Source organism: Triturus cristatus, chromosome 3_1, assembly GCF_964204655.1.
Source record: "Triturus cristatus chromosome 3_1, aTriCri1.1, whole genome shotgun sequence".
Lineage (NCBI taxonomy): Eukaryota > Metazoa > Chordata > Amphibia > Caudata > Salamandridae > Triturus > Triturus cristatus.
This window is the reverse complement of record NC_140583.1, coordinates 212,290,611-212,313,718: the sequence shown is the minus strand read 5'-3', so window position 1 is coordinate 212,313,718 and position 23,108 is coordinate 212,290,611.

Below are 23,108 nucleotides of genomic sequence, written 5' to 3'. Positions count from 1 at the left end.
GCCACACTGACGCCCATAAGTGGTTCTCCACAGAGCTAAAAAAAAACAAAAGCTTGTGCTACGGCAAAAGGAAAGAAAATGGAGATTAAACTATACCACGGAGGACAAACTTCAGTTCTCCTTAGCCCGAAATATTATAAAAAGGCAATACGTGAAGCCAAAGCCGCATATTTCTCTGCCAGAATACTCAATGCTCAAAACAAATCTAAAGAAATTTTTACTATAATTAATGACCTCTGCAATACAGACAGAACCCACCCCGATCAGCCACCTACTCAGGAGCTCTGTAACTCCCTCAATACCTATTTTTTGGATAAAATATCCACTATCAAAGCCAGCATTCCTGCCATTTGCTGCACAGATAACATAGACCCCGTCACAACTAACTCCTTCACCTTGGATCATTTCCCTGCCTTATGCCCCCAGACCCTATTAGATCTGTTGGCTCTAGTCAAATCCGGATCCCCCAATGACTGCTGTCCCCCACATATTTTAAAGGAGGCCCTGTCTAACCTTCCCCACTGTGTACTCCCACTCCTAAACGAATCCCTCCTCCAAGGCAAGGTTCCCACTGCTTTTAAGAACGCGATAGTGGTCCTATTACTAAAAAAAACCTGGGGCCGACCCACTGAATCATTCCAACTATCGCCCCATCTCTTTGCTTCCCTTCTTCGCAAAGATTCTTGACGCCCACGTCGCCAGGTCCCTCTCGAACTTCATCGAACAGTCTGACCACCTGGAACCTAATCAAGCCGGGTTCCGCCCCGCACATTCTACTGAAACGGTCATCCTCGCCGTATTAGACACCTTGCGAGCTAACGCTGACAAAGGCATCCATCAGGCACTCATTCTTCTGGATCTGTCGGCTGCGTTCAACACGGTGGACCACAACATCTTACTGTCCCGTGTCGAACAAGCAGGTATACAAGGCCCTGCATATAACTGGATCAAATCATTCCTTGAAGACAGAACACAGGCAGTTCGTCTTGGCACTTTCACCGCTCCCAGGATTGTCACCTCCTGCGGGGTTCCACAGGGCTCGTCCCTCTCCCCTCTCTTATTCAATCTTTATCTCAGACCCCTCATTAACTCCTTAAAACACAGGAAGGTTACGACCTTCAACTACGCAGATGATCTACAACTTATCTTTACACTGGATGGACCAAACTCGGCTCCTGAATTCCAAGCTATTATGCTCCACATCCAGCGCTGGATGAATCTTAACCACCGTAAACTCAACCCCGGCAAGACAGAATTAGGCCTACCGGGAAAAAGCGCAATCATGTGGGGGCTCCATTTCTGGCCGACCGACCTCGGACCACCCCCACCCCCTCCCCCTCAGTAAAAAGCCTCGGAGTCACACTAAATTCCGATCTATCACTCAGAGGACAGGTGGGGACCGAAGTCTCTCATTAGGAAAATTGCTCACTTACTCACCCCCTCGGCCCTCATTCAGGCAGTAATAGCCCTCGTACTGTCACGCCTCGACTTCTCAAACTACATTTACCTCGGCCTGCCTATGTTTCTGCTCAAACGCCTTCAAATAGTACAGAACCAGGCTGCAAGATTAATATTTCAGCAACCAAAATGGCATTCTGCCAGCCCCCTATTGGCTAAACTACACTGGCTCCCAATCGCACAACGCGCAGCTTTTAAGACCGGATGCTTACTCTTTAAAGCTCTGCACTGTAGGAGCCCCAAATTTATCAGCGGCCTGATCGTGAAACATATTAACGGTCTGGCCACCTCAGGCTGCTTGCTACCCCTACCATCAAACTCAAACGCCAGGGGGGGGCGCAGGTTTCCGTATCCTGCACCTGGCTTTTGGAACTCGCTGCCCCTGGACATCAGAGCGCAGGAAAACTTGATGGGATTTAGAAAGGCCCTTAAAACATGGCTGTTTGCGCTTTCATACGACTAGCTCGCCCGCCGCGTCATTTTGCAACAATTAGCGCCATGAAACCTTCTGGTGACCGTGCGCTCTATAAATTTTTATTAACATAACATAACAATAGCACCGCCCTTGTCGGCGGGCTTGATAGTAATATCAGAATTTCTAGAAAGAGAATCAAGGGCCTGTTTTTCTAGGTTTGGTACATTTTGATACTGATTCCTGGAGGACGTCCCCAGTTTGGATACTTCATAAGTGACTGCTGTTTCAAAGGTGAGAACGTGAGCTGGTACTGAGTGAGCAGGTGGATTAAAAGTGGATTTAACTCTCAGACCACTGTCAACGTTCTCATCTCCTGATTGGATATCGTCCTGTATTCTGTCTTTAAAGAAGAAATGAAGTCTGATCTACCAAGGGGGGCGTGGCCAAGCCGCGGGCTGAGATGGCCGCGCGGTGTTGAAGCTCCGTGGTCGACTCCGCGCCAAACCTGTTTTTCCCGACATCCTGATGCGGGCGATGGCTGCCCGGACCCGGCGCTGACTCCCCTGCTCTCCCGCTACAGCCCGGAGTGGTGATCCGGCCCCGACAGCGCCCGGAGCGACCAAAGAACGCCGGGTGCCTAGCGGACCCGATGCCCAAGATGGCGGCCTGGCTCGGCGGCCGGGGAGGTTAGTGCGGCGGTGGCGGCCGACGGTGCTGCGGGCGGCCGGGGGGTAACTGGGGGGGGGTCTGAGCGCTGGGGCGGGGTCTGGTGTGGTCCCGCTTCACCCCCTTCTCCGCCGTTGGCCTGAGGCGGGTCGGGCGTTGGGCCGTTGCTCGGCGCCGCGGCCGCCTCCTCCATTGCCGGCCCCTCTCGGGTTCCCCGCGCTGGTGCGGTCTGGGGGGCCTGGGGGAGCGACGACACGGCTGACTGGTGGTGGGGGTGGGTTGGAGGGGATCTGCGCGGACCTCGGCGCCCGGGCCGCCTCTGCCCCCCCTTCCCTGGGACCTCGCTCGGCCGCCCCTGGGGTTCGCGGCCTGCGCCGTCCGGGCGCCCTCTCCCCGGTTCTGACTCGCCTAACCGTGTCTGCTGTCGCCCGGATTGGTCCGTGTCTCGGACCCCCTGAGAGGCGCCCCCTGGTCTTTGGCGCGTGGAGGACACCTGGTGACGGTGCGGCCTGTGCTGGTGCCCGGGCCCGGTTAGACGCGTGGCCGGTGCTGACGGGGGACCGCTACGTCGCCCGCGCTGCGGGCCGAAGAGGTGGCGGAACCGTTTCTCCTTCCGAGTCATCGTCCCAGTCCCCTGGAACCGCCCGTTGGCACCCTACCCGCAACTGGCAGTCGTTCCTGGTGGGGGCATGGGGCGAAAGGACCCCAAGCAAAAGACCTTGCCCTTTGAGAGGCTCCACGATCAGCCTGCGGACCAACGCCCGGACATGTCGGACCCCGCTGGAGGCCAGTCCGCTGGCCCGGCGGCTACCGCTCCACCCCCTGAATGGCTTCAAGAGATGCGTGCTGGATTCAGGGCCCTCGATGGGCGCTTTGATGCCCTGAACAAAACGTTAGAAACGATGGGGGCGAAGGTTCAGGCCCACGATAAGCGTTTGGGGGAGGCCGAGACCCGGATATCTGCGGTGGAAGACAGCGCAGCGCAGGACACTAAACGCCTAGACCGGCTGGAGCGCATACTAAAGGAAGTGGCCATCAAGAATGAGGACTTGGAATCGCGCAGTAGGCGCAACAACGTCCGAATCACTGGGCTTCCTGAATCCACGGCTACCGGCAGGCTGGATGTTTTTGTTGAGCAACTGTTATCGGACATTTTTGGGAGAGACTCCTTCACACCAGGCTTTGTGGTTGAGAGGGCGCACCGCTCCCTTGGGCCGCGACCTAACCCGGGGCTCCCTCCCCGCCCTCTGATCGCCCGGATCATGAACTTCCGAGACCGGGACACGGCCCTGAGGCTGGCCAGGGAGAAGGGCGAGATCACCTGGCAGGGCTCGAGACTCTCGTTCTACCCTGATTTCACCGCCATGGTACAGGAGGCTAGGCGTAAATATGTTGGGGCGAAAGCGGCGCTCCGCAATCTGGGCCTCAAGTACGGTATGCTGTATCCGGCCCGGTTGAGGGTTGACATCGATGGCCGACCGCGGATATTTGACAATCCTACTGCGGTGCAGGAGTTCTGCCGAACATATAAACCACGTAGGGGCCCTTCGGGGGGCGACGGGGATGGACACACTCCACCGCACAGTGGTGCTGCGCTTAGCCAGGACCTGTTCTCCGGCTCTGGGCCTGGCTGAGTCGGTGCCCGCTACGCAGCTTTGACTTCTTTTTCTGTCTGTTTGCAATGGGAACGTTTGAGACACTTTGCTATGACTTTGTTTTTTCTGTGGCGCTGGGTCGGCGGCGGGTCGTTGCCATTCCCCTTTGGTTGACACCGCCGGGAGCACTTTTTGATCTACAATGCCTATTTTTTGTTTACTTGTTTATCAATGGTTTTGCTATTTGAAACTTCGCTTTTCTTCCACAGGTTGGGGATTGCCTCACGTTTGCGTGATTTGGCTGGGTGGGGGGTGGGGGGATGGGATGGGTAGTTTGGATATTCTTGACATGGCTGATCAGATAGTAACTTTGCGAATACACGGAGACATTTCTGCTTTCCTGCTCTCACTGCTAGGGATATGGCGGCAACAGTACACATAGGCTTACAGGAAGCCCCCCAGGGTCTTTCACTTATGTCATGGAACGTCAGGGGCCTGAACAATCAGCGGAAATGCAAGCAGGTGCTACACTATTTGAATCGGCACAGGGTCGACATTGCCTTCCTGCAGGAAACGCATTTACACGCCTCTGTTCCCGCTCGCTTTGCAGCTTCCTGGGGCGCCCACAGATACTTCTCCAATTTTAGCAATTACGCCCGAGGCACCGCGGTGCTGATTCACAAGAGAGTCCCGTTTCACTGCCAGCTGTTCCGGGGGGATCCTGAGGGTCGCTTCTGCATAGTACGGGGGGTGTTGATGGGTCATGCGATCATCCTGGTATGTGTGTATGCCCCTAACACTGACTCCCCAGAATTTTTCCACGCACTGTCTGCCCAGCTTGCGACGCTTGACCCTGCGGGCCTCCTTCTTGGCGGCGACTTTAACTTATTGCTCGATGCAGCTTTGGATAGTACATCTGGGGCTGCTCCTTCCAAGCCCAGGGCGCGGCGCGCTCTTGCGGACCTCTGTCAACAGTTCTCCCTAGTAGACATTTGGCGCAGGCGTAACCCACACACCACTGACTACACACATTTCTCGGGGCAACACAACACTTGGACCAGACTTGACTATTGGCTGCTGTCCCCGGGCCTGTCCCCATGGTTTGGTGGGCTCCTTACTCTCCCTAGGACGTACTCTGACCACTCCTCGGTCTTGCTCCGCTTGGATGTCCCACGCCCCGAGGGTTTTGAGCGGCAGTGGCGATTCCCTGGGAGAGCTCTGCTGGATGACTTGTTTGTCCACGAGATTTCCGAAGCAATAGAAGACTACTTCACGATTAACACAGGGTCTGTAGACTCACAGGCTGCGCTCTGGGAGGGGTTTAAGGCCTACATCAGGGGGGTTTGCATATCCAAGCACTCTGGGGTCCTTAAGGCACTACGTGCAACCATTAAGCAGCTGGAGGCACAGCTAGAGTTGACTGACGCTGACGCGCAGCGCGGGCTGGACGGGGACGTGTCCGCGAGGCGGCTTCGCCTCCTGACTGACTTCAGGGAGGCTGCAGACAGGGAGATTCTGTACCTTGGGAAGTACCAGACGGCGCGTAGATATGGTGAGGGAGATAGACCGGGACGCACACTGGCTCAGGCTTTGAGGCCTCCGTATGGCAGGTCCTTGATAGTTGAGGTGAGGGGTATGGATGGCTCGCTCCGCACAACTCCCACAGCGATCAGAGACGAATTCCTGTCCTACTATTCCGACCTATACAAGACCAAGTTAGGGGAATCCCCAGCCTCTCGTGCGGCCTACTTGTCCGAAATCGCACTTGTGTTTCTCGATAGGGGCATGCAGGAGTTCATGGCTGAGCCTATTACTGTGGCGGAGGTGCGCGGGGCGATTAAGGTGCTTCGCGGGTCCACGGCCCCCGGCCTAGATGGCTTCTCTGGGGATTTTTATAAGGCGTTCTCTGATCAGCTGGCGCCTCAACTGATAGAGGTGTACGCGGAGGCTCTGGAGCGAGGCTCCCTGCCAGCCACCCTCAGCGAAGCGGTGATAGTTCTCCTTCCTAAACCAAACAAGGACCCGACGTTGTGTAGTTCCTATCGGCCCCTCTCCCTTTTAAACTTCGACTACAAGATCCTGGCAAAGATAGTGGCCAACAGGCTCTCTCAATTGATGGAATTTATCATTTCGCCCGTCCAATCGGGCTTTGTCCCGCGTCGCTCCACGTCTTTAAATCTGCGAACGCTCTTTACGGTCCTCCATAGAATTAACCCTGCTACGCCGGCGGCGGCGGTCCTCCTGGATACCGAAAAGGCCTTCGACACCCTAGAATGGCCCTTTTTTCTCGCCGTCATGCAACGTATGGGCATGCCGGAGACCTTCCTTGCCACTACGAGGCTTTTGTATAGCCGCCCCACGGCCCGAGTGCGTATAAATGGCACGCTGTCCTGTCCCTTCTCTTTAACACGTGGTACGCGGCAGGGCTGCCCACTCTCACCACTGCTGTTCATTTTGGCCATGGACCCTTTGATCCGACATTTTCAGGAGCGCCACCTCCACAGGGGTCTCCAGTTCCGGACGGGTCCATTGCTAGCGTCCCTCTACGCAGACGACACCATACTGTATGTAAGAGAACCGCAGGTCAACCTTGCCCCCCTGATACGGGAGATCCTCCGCTTTGGCGCACACTCCGGGCTGGGCATCAACTGGCATAAGTCCGTCATCTTCCCCTTAACCAGCGGCACCTCCCCTTGGCAGTGCGAGTACCCGTTGGAGTGGTGCTCGGACTCGGTTCGGTACCTGGGTGTGCAGATCCATCTCAACACGGACGAACTTATTCGTCTCAACTATGGCCGCGCTTTGGACAGGCTGGAGACGCAGGTGGAGGGATGGTTGAGACTCCCGCTGTCTATGTCGGCCAGAATTGCAATCATAAAAATGATAGTTCTCCCTAGATTTTTATACCTCTTCAATAATATCCCCGTCCCCATCACCCGGGCCTTTTTCACCGCGTTGCGATCCCAGCTGATCAGGCTGGTATGGGGCGGGAAGCACCCCCGGATTGGTTGGAAGACCCTCATGCTCCCTCCTGATAGGGGCGGCCTCGGGGTACCGGATCTGTATTTGTATTATCTGGTGGCGCAATGTGCACACGCCTACGCCTGGTACCACCCTGACGCTCGTATTCCGTTCCTGCGTCCCGAGGCGGATTTCGTTCTCCCGGGCCGTTTGGCGGCGGTGTTGCCTAAGGGGGTCCCCAGAGACCCAGTTGATATCCAAACGGTGTCCACCACAAGTTGGGCGTGGCACCGTCTTACTCGCTATCTAGCCCAGCCCCTCCTTTACTCCTCTTCTCTTCCACTTCCTAATCCCGGATTGCTGTCTGGCACGGGGGAGGCTCTGGTTCAGCGTACACTGACCAAGTTTCACCTTGCTACGACCGGGGACCTCTACCCGGGGGGCCACATATTTTCGGTCTCGGAGGAGGAGCGCTTCAGTGAGGCCACGTTCATGGACAAATTTGTCCTGCGCCGGCTTTATTGTGCGGCTCGCTCAGACATTGCGGGATTCCCTCTCGAGCCAACATCCTTCGAGCCTCTAACTCTCCTCATTGACAACGACTCGGGTGCCCACATGGTGTCTAAGCTGTACAGGGCATGCGCGGCGCTGGTTCCATGTGAGGATGGCCGGTTGAGAGCGGCCTGGGAGACGGACTTGGGTAGGCCGATCACAGATGACCAATGGACCGCTTGCTGCAAGGTCACTAATGCGATCTCGCTAAATAGTCGGCATAAGCTCCTCCATTATAAATTTCTTCGCCGCTGCTACATGACCCCGGCTAGGCTCCACGCCATTGACCCTGCGCGCCCGCACACATGTTGGAAATGCGCTGCACCACACGCTGACTTTGCACACCTGTCCTGGACGTGCCCCAAACTGCAACCATATTGGACGCAGATCCACGAGATCCTTGGCGCTATGTTGGAACTCACGCTGGTTCCCACTCCGGAGGTTGCATTACTGGGCTATACAGTGAACTTCCCCAAGGGTGTCCGCAGGCTTGCCTCCCTGGGCCTGCTACTCGCCAAGAGGGAGGTGGCAAAGCATTGGGGCGGTAGGTCGGCCCCCACGGCCGGGACATGGCTCACGTCTATGGCTTATTGCAGCACAAACAGCGAGATATATGCCAGTCTCCTCCCTGCAGTTGCGCGTCCCAAGGATATCTGGGGCCCCTACAAGACTTATATCGCTAACCTCCCGTGCGCTTCCCCACCGCGTGCCAGCTCTGGAATAGTACCCACGGGAGTGGGGTAGCTATGGTGGTCCTCCCTGTGGGGATTGGGGGGAAGGAGTGCTCACTGTGCGGGCTGCATTGGTGGAGCTGTGCCGAAAATGGGGGTGCCCACTGCAGATGGTTGGGGAGCCCTGACTGAGTCATTTCCCTTAGATGGGCACGGGCGGAGGAGACGGGTGGGCTCTGAATGGGGGGTCTTTCTATGGTCTGCTGCCATAATATCGAACTGCTGCTTGTATATGAGGGGGGAGTGTAATGATGTATCTCCGCATTTGTTCCTACTGATCTGCACAGCCGATATTCTTGCATTGTTCTGTTTTTCAAAACTCAATAAAAAAAGTTAAAAAAAAAAAAAAAAAAAAAAAGTCTGATCTACCAAAAGAAACAGGCCAATTTGCATTGTATGGAAAAGGGGTCACCCATGCTGGTAGGAACAAAGCCCAAGCCTCCGTTGAGGACTTTTTCTTCCATGTCAGTCAGTATATGGGAACTTAAATTCACCACTAGTTGCCGCTGGGTCCCGCCACAACTGGACCCTTCGCTGTGCTGCGTAAGCTCTGAGGAGATGTTGGTGGGCTCCAATGAACTCGCGTTTGCGATTATTGTCCTCTTCTCCATCGTCTGGAGCGTCCCCGGCCCTGTCCTAAAAAAGGCTGATTTTGAAAAAACTGTGTGGGTGGGTTGAAAGGCATCATCTGTGGATGGTAGGGGACATTCGGGTCAGCCTGTTGGTTGCCTCTCCAATTATGCCTATAGCTGTTGCGGATATTATACTGAGCCCATGCTGTCTGACGATGGTGGCGAGGGGGACCATGTAGATGTTGAAGAGCGTGGGCTGAGCAATGATACTAGGGGTACTCCGCAGTTGATCTCTGTGTGTTCGGAGAGGAAGGCTGGGCGTCTGATCCTTTGGGTTCTGCCGGTGAGGAAGTAGCGGATCCAATCGAGGGCGGTCCCCAGTATGCCAGCGTCGTAGAGTCTGGCTGCAAGAGTGCGGTGGAAGATGGTGTCGAAGGCTGCGGAGAGGCATAGCAGGATGAGGGCCGCGGTGTGGCCCTGGTCGAGTAAGGAGCGGATATCGTCGGTGGCGGCAAGGAGGGAGGTCTCAGTGCTGTGGTTACAGCGGAATCTAGACGGGGAGAAGTAGAGGATGGCGTTCTTTTCGATGAAGGTGGTCAGCTGGGCGTTGACGAATTTCTTGGTGACCTTGGCTGCGAAGGGAAGGAGAGAGATTGGCCAGTAGTTTTTCAGGTCTGTCAGGAGGGTCTTGACCTCTGCTCGCTTCCAGTCATCAGGGAAGGTGCCGGATTCGAAGGAGGCGTTGATGGTGCGGGGTAGTTTGGGTGCTATGGCGGTGGCAGCTCTGAGGAAGATGTGCGGCGGGCAGGGGTCCGTGGGGGTTCCTGAGTGGGTGCTCATCACGGTCATAGTGGTATCATTGGTTGGGACAAGTGTCAAGGTGGTAATGGCAGGCTGGCTGTCTTTGCCGGAGGGGAGGGTGGTTTCAGGAGTCTGTTCACTGAAGTTGTCGTAAATGGCCTTGATTTTCAGGTGGATGTAGGAGCTGAGCTTGTTGCAGAGGTCCTGGGACGGCATGATGTCCGTGGTTTCGCTGGGGGGTTTGGTGATCTGCTGGATGACCTTGAAGAGTTCCTTTGAGTTGCTGGCGTTTGTGAGGATTTTGATCTGTGATGAATACAGGCCCCAGCTAGGCCCGCAGGACACAAGGGTTCGCTCTCCTGCAATGGAATCTACAAGGAAGTTGGCACGGAAACTGCAAAGTACAAAGACAAAGTTTATTAACCCTTAAGGGTGGTCCTACAATCCATACAACACCCTTCAGTATTGCATAGAGTAGCACAAAGAACTTGCGTACACGGTCCCCTTTTATACACAACAGAGGGGCTCATAAGTGGGTGGATACATCATGAGGCAGACATCTTTACCTTTTATGGACATTTTCGATACAGAACCAATACGTGGGCGGAGTAACCAATTTCCTGAGCCCGCGAAAACATGGTCAAGCGAGGTTTAACTGATAACAGATGTGGTCAAATCTGGGCATGCGCCAGACGGACAAAGGAGCTATTTATAGACTGTTACTAGGCAGATTACAAGAGCAACTGACGAGAAGGTAGGACTCTTCTCGTGTACAGCACGTGGAAACATGACAATACAAAATGGAGTCCGGACATTAGACAACATAAGAAGAGAAACCCGCTCCGAGTAGAGGGGAGTTCATGTCTTTAGTGAATGCTTAATCACATCGTTGTTTCAATTTTCAACAGACGACCCTTTCAGCATTTACTGAAGACATCCGGTTTATAAAAATAATCATCGTATATGTCAATTTTCATCATTTCTTCTATTTCTTTAGTCAAATGTTTCTGGTAAGTGAAATTGGCAATAGCTTTCTTATCAGGAATACAGAGTGACACACATAGGGAACAGAGTAAAGGACCACATTGGATACAAATGCAACAGGAAAACAAAATTGCTACGATAATACAGAGACCAGTTAAAACCTTCCATCCCCATGTGGTGATCAATGCCCAAAACCATCCAGAAAAGGTCCAAGAGCCATTTTCTGTATGGATTTCAGCTGCAATTTTATGTAATTTGTTAATAGCATTATAAACTGATGGCGTGTGGTCAGGAATAAACACACAACAACTACTTCCGATAATTTTACATGCTCCACCTCGGTCAGCTAACATAACATCTAACACCATACGATTCTGCAATGCAACAATTCTAGTAATTTGTAATTCTTCGGTAAGATTCCCAAGAGCAGCAGCGGTTTGTTTTGTCACAGCCGCTACAACTCTTGTTAACCTTCGAACTTTCCTACTATTTAGGGCAGCTCCAACAAAGAAGAACAATCCTAAATTAAAATCAATATACTGCTGCAGACTGGTATCGGTCTGATCGACGTCATCAATGGATAGAGTACGCTTATACCTATTTACAGTCACATTATTCAACAACTTCAAATCTTTATGATAAGATGCAGGTGCCAAGAATACAGGAGGTAATAAGAATGCTACATAACATACCCCAGACCAACCGGCTGGCAAACGATAATAACCCTTATTCCCACATACGAAGTATGTATTATGGGATGCTAAGAAGGTACTGTTATTCAACCCATCAATATTCAGGATGGTGACACAATCGCTAACACCAACAGGAATATAGCCCACACTCTGGACGCACAGGTCCGCTTGAGCCTGTGCCACTTGAATCACAAATCGGTCCTTCCCCACAGTGTCTCTAGTGTTCGTGAAAATATAGGGAATCGATACATTGTCTGGTCGATACTCTTCCCATTCCCAAATTGTCCCATTCGCTTGTGGATAACCATCTTTATCTTGATGACATTCCCTATTAAGTCTGAAGAGAAACCGTCCCACTGTAGGTTTCCGTGTGGCAAAAAGCAAAGTGTACCATGCTCTACAAGAGCCATTATGAGAAAAAGGAAGAGGTATGAACGGAGTTCCTCCTTTCTTCTGGTGAGCTGGCATCATGCCACATATCCAACAGTTCGTAGCATTCGTGGCGACATGGGTATGATGCAACATCTGGATGAAAGTGTTATTCAAGTAAGACTGGCGGTGCTTCAACTCTTGATACGGAAGGGTATAAAAATAGTGCTCCTCGGGCACTGGAGTAGTCAAAACAAGCAACTCTCGAGCAGGAGTCACATCCTCCACAAACCATGTGGTTATCCCAACAATAGCTACTGTAAGAATAAAACCTGTTGCACAAAGGATTTTCTTTTTCTCCATTTTAGAATGAAAAATCAATATCTTCCTGAAACTAAAAGGTTGTCAGAACTCTTCCCCTTAGGCAGTGGTTGATTTCTTCACCAGCTGGCCAAGACGGGTGTCACCACACTAATGCAAGGCTGATCCCCCCCCCTTGCCACATCGGCTCTCCGTTTCACTAACCTAAGGGCCGTTCTGACAACTTGTCCTGATACTGAAGAATTCACTTCCTTGGTCTGAGATGATATCGTCTTCCTCCAGGAATCACGTGGTCCGGAAAGAGCTCCTCAGTGTCGTTCGGTTCCACAGCACGGCCTTTCTCTGCAGTCAAAATTTCTCGATGGTCAGTCAATACAGCAGGCTCCACTAATCCGGGCGGCACTTTGCGACAGTGCAGGGAATGGATCCAATTCTTTCAGTTGGAAACCCGCACAGCCGTCCTCGTTGCAAGTAGGACTTGCTCAGGACCAACCCATCTCGGCTCCAAGCTGTTCGTCCTTTCAAAAATCTTCAGCATAACATAGTCTCCAGGTCGGAGACTATGTCCTTCGCCTGTGGACCGATCAGGGAGCGCCTCTCGGACCTGTTGATGAATAGAAACCAAGTTACCCGTTAACTGTGCCAGATAATCATTCATCATTACACAAGGTACATCATACACAGCCTTAGGCCTTGGTGGACCCCAAATATTCATTGGGCGTCCAAAAACAATCTCATAAGGCGTAAGACCGGTTCGAGAATGTGGTATCGATCTAATTGACAATAATGCCAGCGGTGAAGCATCTGGCCAAGTCAAAGAAGTCGAAGCTTGGATCTTAGCGATCTTGAGCTTCAGCGTACCATTATACTTCTCGACCAGTCCTGCAGACTGAGGGTGAAACACTGCATGAAACTTCTGGGTGATGCCTAGACCCTTCAGGACATACTTTATAACATCCGCTATAAAGTGGGGTCCGTTATCACTCCGCAGCAGTCTACAAACGCCATATCGAGGGAAAAACTCCTTCAATAGCATCTTGGCTGTAGTCATTGCAGTATTATCTTTCGTAGGGTATGCCTCAACCCATTTACTGAAGGCACAAACCACTACTAGAACATACTTCAAATTGTTACAGCGATCAAGCTGGATGTAATCCATCTGCAAAACCTCAAAGGGTGCAGTAGGTGTCACAAATCCTCCTGCTGGAGTTCGAGTACCCTTTCCTGGGTTATACCTCAGACAAATCATACAGGTCTGCACTACCCTCTTTGCCATGCTAGCAATCTCTGGATGCTCCCAGACTTGAGTAAGCAATTTTACAATTGCGGAAGCTCCAACATGTGCTAGCCCATGTGCCATCTGAACCATAGGTTGTACAAAAGCTGTGGGTAACTTCCATCTGTCCATCTGCTTATTTCTCCAACAACCCTCATCATCCAATTCTCCATCATTGGACCATTGCTCCCGTTCTTTGTCAGAAGCGGTCCTCTGTATTTCCAGCACTTCTCTCTTTGCATCGTGCCATCTTTCTACCTGCGACTTCACTACGTACATGGCAGTAGCACCAGGCTGCATTGCAGTCTCCCGTGCCACCCGGTCTGCCAAAGCATTCCCTTCTCCAACTTTATCAACCACTTTCTTATGGGCACTACATTTGATTATAGCAATCTTCCTCGGATATGTCAATGCAGTCAAAAGGTTGTGAACTAACTCTCCATGCATTTTCTGTACTCCATGCGACGTTAGAAACCCTCTCTCCTTCCAGAGCAGGCCGAAATCGTGCGCTACTCCGAAGGCATAGCGACTATCTGTATAAACATTCACACACAATCCTGTACTGAGCTCACATGCTCGTGTTAATGCTATAAGTTCCGCTGCTTGAGCTGATTTCTGTGGTATGCGTGCTGTCTCCACTATTGTTTGCAGTGTGGTAATTGCATACGCTGCTGAAGTCGTACCATCTGGTAGCTTTAGGCATGATCCGTCCACCCACAATTCTCCATCTACATCTGGAAAGGGCGTATCTTGGAGATCAATACGACCCTTTGTCTGTTCCTCAGTCACAAGAATACAATCATGTGCTTTTCGTGCTTCAGGCTGAGTTTCCGGGAACGGCAACAATGTAGCCGGATTTAACGTTACACACCTCTTTAACGTAATATGAGGAGCCAAAAGCGTCAACTCATATCCCGTTAAACGGGCACTGGTCAAATGCTGCGTCTTCGTTTGATTAAGCAGGGCATCAACAGCATGGGGGACTAATACCAACAGTTTGTGAGATAACACAATTCCCTCGCTTTGGCGTATTGACACAGCTGTCGCCGCAACCGAGCGAAAACAACCAGGCAACGCTCGGGCAACAGGATCAAGTACAGCCGAAAAATATGCACAAGGGCGCTGCTTGTCGCCGTGCATCTGCACTAAAACTGATAATGCACATCCATCTTTCTCATGCACATACAGCGAAAAGGGTTTTGTATAATCAGGGGTCCCTAACACTGGTGCTGAACAAAGTGCCTGTCGCAATTGCTGGAAGGCAATGTCACACTCATTTGACCAGGGAAGAGGAATAGGTGTGTCTTTTGTCAAAAGGGCTAATAATGGCTTGGCTATGTGTGAAAACCCTAATATCCATTGCCTACAAAAAGAAACAAGACCCAAAAATGCACGCACGTCCTTCTGTGTGGACGGCACTGGCGTGTCCAAAATTGCTTGAAGACGATCTGGTGTGAGTGCACGCCCCTCCTTAGACAAAAGGTGACCCAAATAAGTCACCTTTCGTCTACAAAATTGCAATTTCTTCCTCGATTCTTTGTGATTGTGAAATGCCAAAAAGGAAAGCAAGGATAACGTACTCTTCTCACACAGCTCAAGAGTGTCAGCCGCCAACAAGATGTCATCGACATATTGTATAAGGGCGACACCCTCGGGCAAAACAAAGGAGTCCAATTGCCTTTTTAATGCTTGACTGTAAATGGTAGGGCTTTCTGTGTAGCCCTGAGGGACTCTACAAAATCGATAAGACCTATTATTCAGAGTGAAACCAAAAGGTATCGGCTATCAGGATGAATAGGGATCGAAAAGAAGGCATTTTTCAAATCAATAACCGAAAACATGGTCGCCGTTGGCGGGACCAAAGTGAGCAACGTCGTGATATCAGAAACCACTGGATACTGCGGTATCACGATCTTGTTCACTTCCCTCAAATCAATGATAAACCGATAAACTCTGGCATCCGTATCTTTCTTCAAGATGGGTAAAATCGGACTGTTACAGATGTTGTAGGGAACTTCCTCCACTACTCCCACCTTAATCAAATCCTGCACAATCTGTATGAGGGCCTCCTCCCCCTCCTGGGAAATACGATACTGAGGGAGGCGTGGTAACACCGCCCCCTCCTGGACACTAATATGGACAGGCGGAATCACCATCTGTCCTACATCAGTATCCGAAATGGCCCACAAAGTACGAGGGAGAGAAGCTAGCACAGCGTCCTCTGTTACCACACACATCCGTTCTGTCAAAGGGTGATTATCGTTTAATTTCACACGTACTCCAGCGGGGGAGCAACGGATCGTAGCTCTGAAGTGCTTGAGCATATCCAGACCCATAATGTTGTCAGGCGTGTTCGGTGCAAGCAAAAACGGACAGGGCGCAGAAAAAGGATCAACCTGGAATGCAAGGGGTCGAGAAAGAGGGCTTCGAGAGAGTGTACCATCAAACCCTACCGATGTAACCATTAAGCCAGATGGGGGAGCCCTCGGAACCAATTGTTTAGACAGCGCACTACGAGTCGCTCCCGTATCTACTAGGAACCGATCAGTAGAACCCAAAACCTTCGCTGAGACATAAGGACCCTTCTGATCAACCGGCACTTCAACTGATTCTAACCCCCATCCAACGCATTCCTATGCATGCTGCGAATCATGGTACCCAGAGCGGTCCGTCCCTGACACTTGATACTGGTGCTGTCGGTCAAAGACATTCGGTCTATCTCGTTGCTGCACGGTAGGTTCAAACCGAGCACGATCATTAGAACTCCCTCTAAGATTCGGGAAACCCCCTCTACCTCTCGGTGCACCTTGATTATGCCCCTGACGAGATGCATACAACGCCAGACAATCTCTGGCCCAATGACCCGATTGTTTACAATACGCACATTGATTCCTATTTAAATCTGAGCGACCTGAAGGCGGACCATAGAATCCTCCTCTACCTCTATTAACACCCCGACGGGGCGGACCATACACTTGCGCTAACATCACCTTCGTTTTCAAATCTTTCGATTTCTTCTCCTCCTGCCCCTTCGCTTCTTGTTCCTGACGCTCATAATACTGAGCTATAGTCAGGAGGGATGTCGGAGACGCGGTGGACCAAGAACTTTCACTCGCTTTTAAACGAGCTGCTATTTCCGGTAATAAATTCGCTACATATTTATCGGCAAAAAGGTGTCGACCCGTATCATCCGTAAGTGACTGACCACTAAAATCATGAAATGTCTCCTCAAAACGCGTAAAGAAATCTGCAACTGATTCATCAGCTTTCTGTTTACACGAGGCTAACATGTTCCAGTCAATCTTTTTAGGGGGAATAATTGTTTTCAACTTGGTCAAAATAGCAGCGGGGAGATCTAAGATAATCTGAGGCGGTTTCTGCGCGGGCTTCCTCTCCTTATCCTCATCCTCAATCTCAGACCACCGAGCCTTAAAAGCGGCTTGATCATCCACCTTCCGTACAGATCGCCACATATCCGGTGGTAAAATAAGCCCAAAGAACAGATCTATATCTGCTAGGGTCATAGTACAAGAATTCAAGGCCCCTTCGACTTCTTCGTAAAAGGCCGCTGGATTCTTGCGGGGATCAGGCAATGCATTCTTTAATGCCATAACATCAGCCCTATGCCAGGGAGTATAAACCCAATTGTACACAAAATATCCCTTAGCATCGGCAGAAGTAATATCCGCACTAGTTCCCGCTCCTTTAGGAGGAACATACAAAGGTGCCGCCTCTCGCATGGGTTTAGCATGCACTAGTTCGCCCTCATCTGACTGGGAGGAAGACAGCTGCTGGTCGTCCGCCTGCACGGTCAAGCTCTCCTCCTCCTTCTTCCGGCGCGCTTCGTCCCGCAGTCGAAGCATCTCATCCCGTAGCGCAAACAGACGTCGGACCGCATCAGGCACCTGAGAGGGAGAGAAAGTACCATTACGTACTGCTCTAGAATCCAACACTATCTACTGCGGCTCAAAAGCATCAGAATATTTTCGAAAGGCAGCAACCACTTCATCAGAGAAAACGGCAGCAAAATACAATTTCTCCCTATCCTGCCATCCTGCCAGAATCGGTAATAACTCTGCAGAAGACAGCTTATTTGAAACTGCGCGATAAGAAATTTTCCGAAGCTCACTCGAGCGCTCAAGAGATAACATGGATCGCGTGCCTATCCTATCTTTACCCGATCCGGAATCCTGGACTGTCGGAGCAGACGCACCTACATAAGGTGGCGGGGAACGATCTAATAGGAAAAAATCATCATCAAGATTAGTAAGGACAGGATAAAGAGGCTGCCAAACAGCATATTGACCCGACACTTGCAGCCTACGCTCTTTCTCTTGTCTCTCCGTCTGTTCTCTTTCCTCCCGACGCTTCGCTTCCTGCGCTCGCACATGATCATTCTTCCGTTGCTCTTTGTCAAACAGCACTTTCTCACGTTTCTCTCGCTCACGCACTTCCTTCACCCATAATCGCACACACTCGAACATATCTTGACGAGCACGCCGTTTACACATACACTGTTCCACATACTCAATCTTACGCATATCATACGATCCATACAAAGGCCATCGTAACTCAGGATCCTTTTTGGTGTATTTCCTCCATACTGTGCTGTACATTATAGAGGAAAGACCATGCTTCACATACATATCCCTATTAGGAGTCCCCTCTGGGGGGGCTGGAGCAGATTCCTCGAGGTTTAACCGGTTTCCAAAGCAGCAGCACCACTTACGGAGTGCGCTAAAAGCAGGCGTGCTCAAAAATAATGCAAAATATGCAGTATTATCAGAAAAATGGCACTTAAAGTTTGCGCCGTTCAAATTTACACAGCTCCGGAGAAATATCTCCACATTACCTGCCTATATGTGTTGCAACGCATATATTCTCACAGCAATCAATACAAGATATGACCGGTCATCACAAATCAAACTCAAATAGCCAACCCAGGCTTCAAAACTCGGAGCAAGTACCGTACAACGGTTCTTACCGATCAAGAGTGTCCAGATTCCAACTGCCAAGCTCCAAAATTCGCCCAAACGGCTGTCACGGCAGAACCGACAGAAGAGGTCTCAGTCGAGGACCGGCGCCACCCAGATGGTCAGTTCGGAAGGGAAGGAAGAAAACCTCGGGATACCAGGACTAAAGTGCCTCTGGCAGTGATCACATCCCCGGCCAAATTCCTCACCTTCGTCACGACCAGTCCTTCGAGCATCCGAGTCGCCGATGAGCCCCACGTGACGGGCGCCAATTGATGAATACAGGCCCCAGCTAGGCCCGCAGGACACAAGGGTTCGCTCTCCTGCAATGGAATCTACAAGGAAGTTGGCACGGAAACTGCAAAGTACAAAGACAAAGTTTATTAACCCTTAAGGGTGGTCCTACAATCCATACAACACCCTTCAGTATTGCATAGAGTTGCACAAAGAACTTGCGTACACGGTCCCCTTTTATACACAACAGAGGGGCTCATAAGTGGGTGGATACATCATGAGGCAGACATCTTTACCTTTTATGGACATTTTCGATACAGAACCAATACGTGGGCGGAGTAACCAATTTCCTGAGCCCGCGAAAACATGGTCAAGCGAGGTTTACCTGATAACAGATGTGGTCAAATCTGGGCATGCGCCAGACGGACAAAGGAGCTATTTATAGACTGTTACTAGGCAGATTACAAGAGCAACTGACGAGAAGGTAGGACTCTTCTTGTGTACAGCACGTGGAAACATGACAATACAAAATGGAGTCCGGACATTAGACAACATAAGAAGAGAAACCCGCTCCGAGTAGAGGGGAGTTCATGTCTTTAGTGAATGCTTAATCACATCGTTGTTTCAATTTTCAACATCTGGATGAAGGTCCTCTTGGTGGCTCTTATGAGTTGGTGGTGGTCGATCATGGCGTTCTTGTAGGTGTTCTGGTCTTCTGTAGTTTTGCTGTTTCTCCTGCGTTTTTTGAGGCGTCAGCAGGAGCGTCTGGCTTCTTGGAGGTCGGTGGTGAACCAAGCTGCCTTTAGGGGACGTTACCTGTCGGAGTAGCGGAGGTGTGCAAGCTTGTCCTCGCAGATGGTAATCCAGCGGTGTAGTTCCTTGGCTGCAAAGTTGGCGTCGGTCGTGTCAGAAGGGGGGTCATGGATGAGGTGCTCCCCTGTGACCTTGCTCCAATTCCTTTGTTGCAGGCGCGGGGCAGGCTTGTGTGCGTTGGTGGTGTTGAAGGAGAAGTGTAAGCAGCGGTGGTTGGTCCAGAGGGGCTGCAAGGTGTGGCTGAAGTGGATGTTGGTCCCTCCTGCGAAAATGGAGTCGAGGATGTGTCCGGCCTTGTGGGTGGGGGTGGTGATGAGTTGGTTCAATCCGAGGTTGGTGAGGTTGTCCAGGAAGGCGGTGAAGTCGGGGGTGCTGTGGTTGTCGAGATGGAAGTTCAGGTCTCCGATGAGTATGTTGCCTATGGAGGCGATGGCGTGGGGTGTGATGAGGTTCTCAATGGTGGTAGAGAAAGAAGCGTGAGGCCCAGGGGGCCTGTAAACGAGAGTGCCAAGTAGCGTGGTTCTGGGGCTGCCCTGGATCTGGAAGTTGAGGTGTTTGGTGTTGGAGAGGGAGTCAATCGTGCTGAAGGTCGAGAGTCAGAGGGAGCTCTTGTGTGTGATGGCGAGCCCACCTCCTGGCCAGTGGGGGCGGTCCTTCCTCTGGGTCTTGTATCTGTCAGGAATGGTGGTGGCAATGTCAGAGATGGAGGCGGCGTTTGTCCAGGTTTCCAAGAAGAAGGCGACGTCTGGCAAGAGGGTGTTGAGAAGGTCCCAGATCTCTACGGTGTGTCTGTGTAGGGAGCACACGTTGAGGAGAATGCACTTCAAGGCTTCGGTGGTGTGGGTGCGGTGGTCGTGGGGGTGCTGCGGGTGTTGAAGGATTGTCAGGAATGTCGGCAGGAGAACTGGCCGTGGGTGGTGTTCGGCATTGACCGTTGGTAGTTGTTGTTCCTTTCGGGGTTGAGTGCAAGGAGGGCAGCGGAGTCGTAGCGATGGGAGGTCGGAGATCCAGGGTTCCTGGTTGCGGTCTGGTCACGGACGGGCTTGCCTTCGGCATGCCAGCAGCGCCCGCTGCGCAGCCGCCATTAAATAGGGAATGGGGGAGGGAAGAACAGCTGGGAGGCGGGAGTGGGATCTGGCAGGTGGAGGAGCTACTCGGGCAGCAGCGTGGGGAAAAGGGCATTGAGAACAACGGGCACAGGAAAACAGGGAACAAGCCAAAATCGGTCGAGGTGCAGACTCACAATACAAGATTAATACACAGGCACAATAACAGGCACAATGACTAGACAGGGAAGAGGACAGAAGGAAGACAGAAAACGCGCACAGGAAGACAGAAAATGGCACAAACACAGAGACAGACAACCGCGGACGAGCAGAAGAGCAAGGCTCTCCCACTGAACCACCAGGGATGAGTCGCAGGCAGGAGCCTGCAGGTTGAGGAGGGTCTCGAACACCTACCTGCACAGGGGTAGCGGCAGCAGCACAACAGCGGGGCTGCTGGGGGTGAGTGCAGGTCTCTGACTAGGAGGTCAGAGTTAATAGTCGTTTATTTTTTCCCTATTTTTTTTATTGCCATTTCAAGAAAAAAAAACAATGAGAAAACGAATAGGCATTAAACAGAAATCAGTAGAGAAATAACTTAAGCAAACCTTGCAGAAACTATCCTTAACACCAAAGGGGTGTGGTGTTTCATTATGTTTTTGTAAGCTACTCCTTTCATGGCACTCTAAGCCTGGTAACACTCTCTCCAATCCCACTTTGGCGCTGTGAGCAAGTAACGGAAACAAGGCCTGGCTCAGACCGATAGAAGAGCTGTCTCTGTGGCCGAGCATCGTGCTGCTGCTTCCGAAACAAGGCGCCAGTCTTGGTCGTATGTCTATAATGCCAAATACACTGCGTGCCTTCCAAGGGTGGGTGGCAAACTGGCAACAGTTGTTGATAATATATTTCAGCCCTAGCCGGGAATCCACTCAGCCTCTGCCCAGGCTTCCAGCCCAGGTAGAGGGATCAGATGCCGCCAAGGGGAGGTAAACCACACACATAGTATAGCCACCCACAAACACACTGTCAGATATATACAAAGAGGAACGCAAAAATACGCATGTGAACACCAGCGTATGCACCAGCCCACAGAGAGCCGCACAAAACATAAAGTGCGGCGCCCGTGTTGCAAACATGAAAGCGGGCGCCATGTTGAAACTTAAAGCACCCATGTATATCAAAAGTTATGCGCATGACAGCCCATAAAGCGGGTGCGATGGTGGGCACCGTGCTAATCATAAAGCATGATGGCTGCATATATAAAAGTTATGGCATGGCGGCTCTGTGAAGCGGGCTCTCTGGTTAATTACTAACAGAAAATAAGATAAGTAATCCCTAAAGAAACAAATAAAGACCTACAGTGTAAAGACACTGTAGTTGGCTGGTGCGCCTTGCTTAAAAACAGAAGTGATGTAGTGGGAGCACAGCCCAATAAGGAGCCAGCAAATAGGAGAGATGGAGTTCCAATGGCAGGCAAGCAGGTGTAATTACACTTTTTAGAGTGATTACACCAGGTCTTCCAGACAGCGCATGCGCGCTGATGCTCGACCTAAAAAGGATCAATAGTGTACCTGATTCTTTACAAGTAGGCGTGTAGATACCTTTTTAAAATTGCTAACGCTTGGTTTTCTGTATTTGCCATAAAATCAAATAGCAGTCACCTTAGTAGCACACTTTAGCACCAATGATAGAATTTGTAATGGACTATGTTCAACAATATGGAGACAGAACATAAAGGAAGGGATGGTTACTTTTAGTCTTGTTTCTGCATTGTAGGAGTCTTCCTTGAAGGCATAAATGCTAGAATAATTCTCCACTGAATAATGTACCCCAGCACACCTCAAATACATATTTGTTCATATGGCAGTATGCATATGTCCATATGAAATGAAGCACCCTTCAGAAGCCGATCAAAGGTAAAGGTTTTTTAATGTAGTCTGGAAAGACAGCATTTTAAAATTGCATTGCAGCATTTGAAATACAAAATGTAAGACTGTCTTACATTTTATAAAACAATTTAGCCTAATAGGCTTATAGTATAAAACTGTAGAAAAAGGCTACTGCACCTTAGAGTCCCGGAGCTTCTACTATCCATGATGCACTTTACTGGCAGGTTCCTCTCTCTGGCAGTCTTTTGGTAAAGAAAACCAATGAAAACAATCCTAAGCAAACTTTAAATTAAATTTCGGACACCCGAGATACTCTAGCCAGGGAGGTGGGTGTGTCATTTCTTCTGCATGGTATCATCTTCAATGATAGTCACAAACATTAGAATAGAATAGCCAGCTACTATAAGATGTGTGGCTCTTGGGCATACAAAATCATTTTCAGCTATCTACATTGCCTCAATAGATTTGTTTAGGGTGACTTGACCTATCCTAACGTCAGCCTGTCTATCTGAATCTAGACTATGGTGCTTTGTGAAGGTGTGTACTAATTGTAAAGGGGTATCTGTACATATATCAGTTAAGGGGACTTTCCTAAGCCACAGCGGCGTCACTAGGGTTGGTGTCACCCAGTGCGGTAACTCATGGTGACCCCCGCACCCCCCTAGTGACGCCACTGCTCGGGTGCGCTCTTCGAACAGCACCAATTACACAATGAGGGAAGCCAGGCGACTGTCCCTGGCAGCACCTGCGGTTGGCGAGCGAG